At 45.0% G+C, this 8,248-nt stretch overlaps 2 protein-coding genes and 1 long non-coding RNA gene across 3 annotated transcripts in view; 2 read left to right on the top strand and 1 right to left on the bottom strand.

Annotated features, from left to right (window-relative positions):
• The window catches only part of LOC111657895 (uncharacterized), a 31,608-nt gene that overhangs the window by 5,201 nt on the left and 18,159 nt on the right, over nt 1–8,248 (top strand). The gene's annotated exons all lie outside the window — the stretch shown is intronic.
• Nucleotides 1–8,248, bottom strand: part of LOC147818883 (uncharacterized) — a 10,194-nt gene that overhangs the window by 674 nt on the left and 1,272 nt on the right. The gene's annotated exons all lie outside the window — the stretch shown is intronic.
• LOC111657897 (uncharacterized) lies at nt 404–733 on the top strand. Its single transcript, XR_002760961.2, has 2 exons — nt 404–513; nt 697–733. It is a non-coding gene; the product is annotated as an uncharacterized LOC111657897 (long non-coding RNA).

The following is an 8,248-nucleotide window of genomic DNA, read 5'->3' as shown; positions in this document are numbered from 1 at the left end:
TTGTGGTTCTCCTCTGCCTGATAGGAGCTCTGTGTCACATTCACTACAAATGTTCCTGTTGAGGAGACAGAGAGGGAAAGTGAGGAGCAGACTAACTGAGGACTTGTATCAGTTTCTAGATAATAAAGTGAAAGAGTAAACTAACCACAGACACAGGAGGTCAGTGTGAGGAGCAGCAGGATGCAGCAGATCATCTTCTCCCTGTGAGAGGAGACAGAGCTGAAGAGTCACAAACACATTTCCTGTTAAAAGATGTAATTTAGAGCTTCACTGACTTCACAAGTCAAAATGTGTCAGTTTAACTCCAACAGTTCAGAGAAGTGTTGGAACTGTTTGTGCCTGCAGTTGCAGTAGCCCCTTTTCGCCTATAGAGGGCGCAGTGCGTTTATTTACCTGTGTAATTTACAGGAAGTGAGGTACCTGGAAGTTTTCGTTTTCTGCTCCATAACGAGGGATACTCGGATGTTTACTTTTTGTCCAGCTGTTTGTTTTGCCCTTGTCGTGGCAATATAAGTGAGTACATTTATCATTGTTAGAGTGCAAAGTGTTTGGTTAAATTTGACACTATGTATTTAATATAACGATCAAAATCCGATCGCGGACTTTTCCGATCCAGATCTGTAAATGTTAAATCCGCTATTTCTGCAATGTATGAATCTCGGTTGTTAATTTATGTTTCTGTACTCTGTGTTTCAGTTTCACAATTTTTGGCATTAAACCTGTCCAACTACAACTACTTGCCTGTTCCTTGGAGGTCATGATGTCATAAAGAGTTTAGCTGGCTGTGAATCCCAGTATACGACAGGAGTCACACTGGGTGTAACAGTACAGGGACGATGAGATCAATGTGATGTATTTGATGAACATGTCAGCAGCATTTTAATGCTAACACTAACTGTTTACTGTCAGCTAGTTTCATCACCTGCTGTTTCATATACATCTTCATTTTCACAATAAACAGCAGATAAAACTGATTAAGAACAGCAGGAGAAAGAGGAGAGAAGAGCTCAGAGCGCACACACACACGCACGCACGCACGCACGCACACACACACACACACACACATACACACACCAGTGGCGATTGCTCTAAGACTGCAAGGGAAGCTCAGCTTCCCCTAAAATGTCAACAAAATAACTGGTCAAAAATGTAGTGTTGTGTGAACATTTCATTGACTAAATATGCGCTAGAACACGTTCATCTTTTGTTCAGAATCAGCTACTTATCACAGGTGACCGACACGACTTCTTCTCATTCATCCCCGCAGCGCGACAGAGCTTTACACAGTGTAGACGCCGAGCGTCTACTGACTTCAATGCGGAAGCAGAGAGTGGGTTGTTCCACTGCAGCGAAACTAGACGGTGATTGGATAAATGCTGGGCTTTGTCCCGCCCATCGAACGCTCAGCGTCTCTGGGGGTCTATGGGACAGTGGGCTGGCCCGGACGCTCGGCTTCTGCATGATGATTGGATGATCTGTCTGAGGCTGAGTCCCTTTTTGATTGACAGCGAAATGAGCGAATCAGCGATCTTGAAGTATAAGCATCCACCGGAGCAGTTTTCAAGTTTTTCATTCCGTTGTTCAGAGTTGATCTGGAGATGTTACTGATCCTCAGCGACTTTGTCTTTGTTAAAAACTACTAGCTTTGTGTTTGGCGACTCTCTTCTGTCACTCTGCGAATTTACATATAAATAAACGGACATATTTTATGATGTAGGCCGAAAATGAGCTTCCCCTCCTTATAAGACCAGCAGCCGCCATTGACAAACACACACACACACACACACCCACACACACACACACACACACACACACACACACACAATCAGGAGCAAGATTATATATAGATGAGAAATAGTGAATATAGCTACCTCAAGAGAAAGAAGAGTCAGTTTAGTTCAGTGGTCGACACTACTGACTTTGGCACAGGGATCCAGTGTAGACCCTTGGTGCTACTGACTTTCCTCAGGACGACTGAAACCACAAAGAGCTCTGAGTCAGGTGTTGGGGAACCTGTTGAGAAATGAGCCACTGGAACAAAACATAGGTAACCCCAGAGAGAAGCTACATGATGTGGGATATATGGATGATCTGAAACCCAACATCCAGGCTGACAGAGAAACAGCTCCTAGACCAGGGAAATCATACTCCTCTCTGAGGATATCCAATATCAAAACAAATAAGAACTACCTACCTCAGTAGACTCTGTCGTTTAATGTCTGTTCTTCCTGTTTGCCTGTCAGTCTGACTTCTGACTTCTTCACATTTATCATATCCATATCCAGATTCTATCCACCGACACACGGGCTTCTGGCCTCCCGGAGATATGCTCGTAACTAGCCGACACACGAGTTCAGCTAGCGACTCAGGGAGACGCCACTCCTACATTTAAATTTTTCTCGCGCCGCCTCTCTCTCCCTCTCTCTCTCTCCGCCTCTCTCGCGCCGCCTCTCTCTCTCTCCGCCTCTCTCGCGCCGCCTCTCTCTCTCTCCCTCTCTCTCGCTCCGCCTCTCTCTCTCTTTGGCCCTGTTCTGTAGAGTGGAGAAAGTTAAGTAATATTTGAAAACATTTAAGCTGAAAAAAAAAACAATTTAAATGTACAAAGTTAAGGTGAATTTAAAAATGAAATTGTTAAAAAAAAAAAAAAAAAAAAAAGATTCTTTGCCATGGCTGAAGGTTGTAAACAGTTCATTAATTGGATTTGGCCCTGTTCTGTAGTCTTAATGCCAATATAAGCAGAAAAAGGATCCAGGTTGTGCTATCTGCAGTGCCACAAAGTCCACTGGTGTCCTCACAGAGAAGAGGGTATCAACATCTGAGGAGTGGGTGTCTTTTAACATCCAGAGCTCAGGTACAAGTGACAGACAAACAGCTCTGGAGTCCTATAGGAACAAAATACGGCGACATGAGACGTCTAGGGCGCACAAAATAGCTCAGGAGCTCACAGAAAGAGGAAGACGGGATCAACTTGGAAATATAGCGAGAACTGTGTCAGAGACTGTGTTAGCTGAGACTGATGCTGTATTCAGAACAGCACACTATCTTGCCAAAATGAACCGACCTTTCCCTGATCATTATGATCTTATTGAGCTTCAGCACTCGAGGTACAGTTCCACAGATATTGTGCAACACATATCAAAAGAGATGCAGATGATGATTAGCATCAATGGCCCCCTCTTAGTCTTATTGAGCCAAGGCAGTACGTTACAACCTGGTTGACAAGCCATTGCTCTGCCACACAGGCAAAAAGAACATGCACACCAAAGAGCCTTAACCCACCTACACCTTCTCTTCTTACCCCTTCTTAATGTGGATTATTGGTTTAATTTTTTTCTAATTTCCAGATCTGTTTAGGAGTCGGCTGTTATTTGCTCCACTTTAGAGAATTTTATTTGCATGTTTGCACCACTGTTTACACTTGTTTTCTGAAACGTTATTTTTTTGTACAAGTGTATTATTTATTTATTCATTTTTCTTTATTTCAACTTGTTTGTCTTGTACTGTTCTATTGTACGGACAGATCCGTACTGCTTGTTTGACAGTTAATAAAAGTCAAGTTGACTGTTGTATATCTTGTGTTGCTTACAATACATTTACATTTAGATAATACATAATCATATGAATACAAAAAGTCTTTCATGATCTCATGTTAATGCATACTTAATGCATTACTGAGCATGGTGGTTCTTGTTTGGGGTTATTTTGAAACAGCTGCTGCCGTATGAATGAGTGCGAGGCTGGGGCGACTAGACGACACCACTGGTTGCACGGGCTCTGTGAAGCTGGCTCACCTGGCTCTTTAATAAAGAGCAACAAGGGGGCGGGGCAGCAACACCTGCTTCTTTATCGGTTGTTGTTGTTCGGCTTTTGTCAGTAGCCGAGATTTTGAAGTCGGCACGAGAGCCCGGGTGTCTGTGGCTCGTGGGTTTCTCTGTACAGGTGAGAGCCGGTGTGTCTGCGTGCTATGAGCCTATCTCCGGGAAGCTACGAGCCCGTGTGTCCGCGAGCTACTAGCATATCTCCGGGAAGCTACGAGCCCGTGTGTCCGCGAGCTACTAGCATATCTCCGGGAAGCTACGAGCCCGTGTGTCCGCTTGCTACTAGCATATCTCCGGGAAGGTACGAGCCCGTGTGTCCGCGTGCTAAGAGCCGGGAGCTGAAAGCCCCTGTGTCCGTTTGCTACTAGCATATCTCCGGGAAGCTAAGAGTCCGTGTGTCAGCGAGCTGAGAGCAACAAGCCTGTGTGTCAGCGAGCTGAGAGCCGCGAGCTCGGGTGTCCGCGAGCTGAGAGCAACAAGCCTGTGTGTCAGCGAGCTGAGAGCCGCGAGCTCGGGTATCCGCGAGCTGAGAGCAACGAGCCTTTATGTCAGCGAGCTGAGAGCCGCGAGCTCGTGTGTCCGCGAGCTGAGAGCCGCGAGCCTGTGTGTCAGCGAGCTGAGAGCCGCGAGCCTGTGTGTCCGCGAGCTGAGAGCCGCGAGCCCGTGTGTCAGCGAGCTGAGAGCCGCGAGCTGAGAGCCGCGAGCCGGGAGCTCGTGTGTCAGCGAGCTGAGAGCCGGGAGCTGAAAGCCGCGAGCTCGTGTGTCAGCGAGCTGAGAGCCGCGAGCTGAGAGCCGCGAGCTCGTGTGTCAGCGAGCTGAGAGCCGCGAGCTGAGAGCCGCGAGCCGGGAGCTGAAAGCCGCGAGCCCGTGTGTCAGCGAGCTGAGAGCCGCGAGCCGGGAGCTGAAAGCCGCGAGCTCATGTGTCAGCGAGCTGAGAGCCGCGAGCTGAGAGCCGCGAGCCGGGAGCTGAAAGCCGCGAGCCCGTGTGTCAGCGAGCTGAGAGCCGCGAGCCCGTGTGTCAGCGAGCTGAGAGCCGCGAGCCCGGAGCTGAAAGCTCGTGTATCCGCGTGCTACGAGCATATCTCCGGGAAGCTACGAGCCCGTGTGTCGGTGGTTCGTCAATATCTCCGCGAGCTGAGAGTCTCTCTGACAGCGGAAGGATCAGAGCGCGTGTTTCACCTGTGCTACAGCTGAGTAAAGACGGAGGTGTCTCCAACACAGCAGCTCGTTACAGCTGATCTGAGATCTGATAAAAGTTCATCCATGTGATTCTAAGCACCACATCACAGACAGTTACAGCTCATATCAAAGTCTAACATGAGCTTTATCAAGGTGAAACAATGAATGTGTCAGATTCAGGTTCATTCTCAAAGATCAATATGAAGATTGAAGAAGTGACATAAAAACCTCTGGTAACGATGATAGATTCTTTAAATCTGATCGCTGTGAATATGTAACTGATGAAATTCTCCTGTTACTGATTCACCCTCCACCTGCAGCCTATTGATTGATTGATTGATTGATGGATGGATGTTGTGAATGAAGTGAGGACAGCAGATAGAAATAAAGTGATGTGATCCTTCATCAGAGGAGCTCAGCTTCATCACAGCTGAGGACTGATCTACACTGACTCAGGTTATTGTGACCTTCAGCTTCTCTCTTCTCAGGTCATTTATTTTACTATTCGTTTGTATGTTTATGAAATTTATACATCCTTTAAATTATTATTGTTGGACTTCTGTTAATGTCTGTTTCCTCTTTATTTCTGCTGCTGTGAAGCAACAGTGTTAATAAAGTTTATTCTTGTTGTTTATAATAAAGTTTTAATTCTTATATGTCTTGTGGCGTCAGGAAACTCCACATGGATGTGTTGGACCAGACAGGCTGGAATGACGACCCAGATTCTACGACCAAGGAAGCACCAGCTCACAAAGCTCCTATAGGCCAGATACCTGTACTGACTAAAACAACTGGTCAGGGCATTTAGTCTTGCAAACATATATCTATGTTGTGTCTCACATTTTTTTATATGGATCCAGTGAATCCTACATTTTTTTATTATCACTGATTATAAGTGCCTCATTTGATGTAAATAAATGCTTGATTGTTACAAAAGAAATGACTCCTCTGAATTCATATATTATATGCACACTATCTGCTGATAGAAGAACTTTACAAATCAAAGAGCAGCTAAACTCATTTATTTGAGGGTGTGTTATTACCTTTGTAAAATTATGTGCACTGAAGTAAAACAAGACTGCCTAACATCTTTTATTTAGATTTAAACTATGTTTTTACAAAGAAGCAAAACGCACTGGTGTATTCCTACACTGAATTACAAATTGTAAATGCTATAGTTTATTATAAATGTAATGTAATCAAAACAAATTAGTGATTAGTTTGTCCAGTGAGAATCCTACCTGTGGTATCTCCTATGGTTGCACAGTTTCCACAGGAGCACCTGTCCGAAATATAGAGAAAAATGGAAACATTCACCAGAATATAAAGCTTATGAAATTCAAACACTGACAGACAGTGGAGCTAAGGTGGGTAAGAAGTAAGCCTGGCTACATATCAAGCGCTTATAACAGGTAATTTATAACATGTCACTTATTGCATATAATGTGGAGCTTGACAACAGTGTAGTGTAGAAAACACTGCACAGCCTCGTCTTTGACTAAAGATTAATGTTTATGCTGAATTACAGCTTCCATTGTAATACACAAAATAAATTTACTACATAAAGGAAGATGTCATTATGAGCATCTCTGCTCAAAACATGGAAAAAAGTGAACTTGTCATATTATAAAACCGTATTTGTTGTCAAAACAGGAATTACCAGACACACATTTGTTATGATAAGACATGAAACAGTCTCATATCAGCAAGGATGTGAGGTCACTCTCGTGTGTATAAATCCTGTGTGAACTTTGTATTCTTTGAACATTTGCACTGCAAGCTCTTTGTGTGAAACTTGTTCCCTTGCTCCAAGAATAAATATCCTACTCTTGTGAATTTTCAGACGGTATTCCTGAGTTTATATGATAATTCGATAATAAAAAAGTCATAGACTGTAAAAGTATATCTAAGGAGGATTCACAATAGGGCTTACCCACAAACAGGGCGAAAAGTCACAACACATCAGAAGCACCTAACTCTCTATGCCGATTGGTCCGCGGAGCAATTGCCGGAAACAGATCTCTCCGCCCCTTTTCCCGCGGAGCAACGTTCAATTCCTTGCAATAGGAAACGGGCAGAGAACCTTAATAAGGATGGAGCCTGAGCCGCTCTCCCCTCTCCGCAGACCAATCAGCGGTGAGCAGTTCCGGCTCCGCGGACCAATCGGCGTGTTGCTCCGCGGGAACAGGCCGGAGAGATCTGTTTCCGGCAATTGCTCCGCAGACCAACACCAGCGGAGCAACTAAATTGTAGAGACACAGCTTCGAACTCCAGAGAGGTAGGTACTTCTTGTTGATGATGTATTGTTGTGACTGGATATTGTTGAGAGGAGGATGATGATCTCCCTCTCTGACCTGTCGTCCTGGCTCCTCTTGCCGTAGCATGTTGTGGATGTGGGAACACTGGTCTAGGAGCTGTTTCTCTGTCAGCCTGGATGTTGGGTTTCAGATCATCCATATATCCCACATCATGTAGCTTCTCTCTGGGGTTACCTATGTTTTGTTCCAGTGACCTGAGGTATTTAATATTTCTGATCTATATATAATCTATTTATAATCTACTGATTGTGTGTGTGTGTGTGTGTGTGTGTGTGTGTGTGTGTGTGTGTGTGTGTGTGTGTGTGTGTGTGCTCTGAGCTCTTCTCTCCTCTTTCTCCTGCTGTTCTTACTCAGTTTTATCTGCTGTTTATTGTGAAAATGAAGATGTATGTGAAACAGCAAGTGATGAAAGAGTTGTAGATGAAACTACCTGACAGTAAACAGTTAGTGTCAGCATTAAAATGCTGCTGACATGTTCATCAAATACATCACATTGATCTCATCGTCCCTCTGAACCAGTGGTGATTGCTCTAAAACTGCAAGGGAAGCTCAGTTTGTCAACAAAATAAGTGGTCAAACATGTTCTGTTGTGTGAACATTTCATTGACTAAATATGCGCTAGAACACGTTCCTCTTTTGTTCAGAATCAGCTACTTATCACAGGTGACCGACACGACTTCTTCTCATTAATCCCCGCGGCGCCACAGAGATTTAAACAGTGTAGACGCCGAGCGTCTCCTGACTTCAATGCGGAAGCAGAGAGTGGGTTGTTCCACTGCAGCGAAACTAGACGGTGATTGGATAAATGCTGGGCTTTGTCCCGCCCATCGGACGCTCAGCGTCTCTGGGGGTCTATGGGACAGTGGGCTGGCCCGGACGCTCGGCTTCTGCATGATGATTGGATGATCTGTCGGAGGCTGAGTCCCTTTTTGA

The sequence above is a fragment of the Seriola lalandi genome, unplaced genomic scaffold, assembly GCF_002814215.2.
Source record: "Seriola lalandi dorsalis isolate HSWRI2012SDOR001 ecotype SW California unplaced genomic scaffold, Sedor1 jcf7180002054418, whole genome shotgun sequence".
Lineage (NCBI taxonomy): Eukaryota > Metazoa > Chordata > Actinopteri > Carangiformes > Carangidae > Seriola > Seriola lalandi.
The sequence above is the reverse complement of the archived record's forward strand: the minus strand, read 5'-3'. Positions and strand labels throughout refer to the sequence as shown.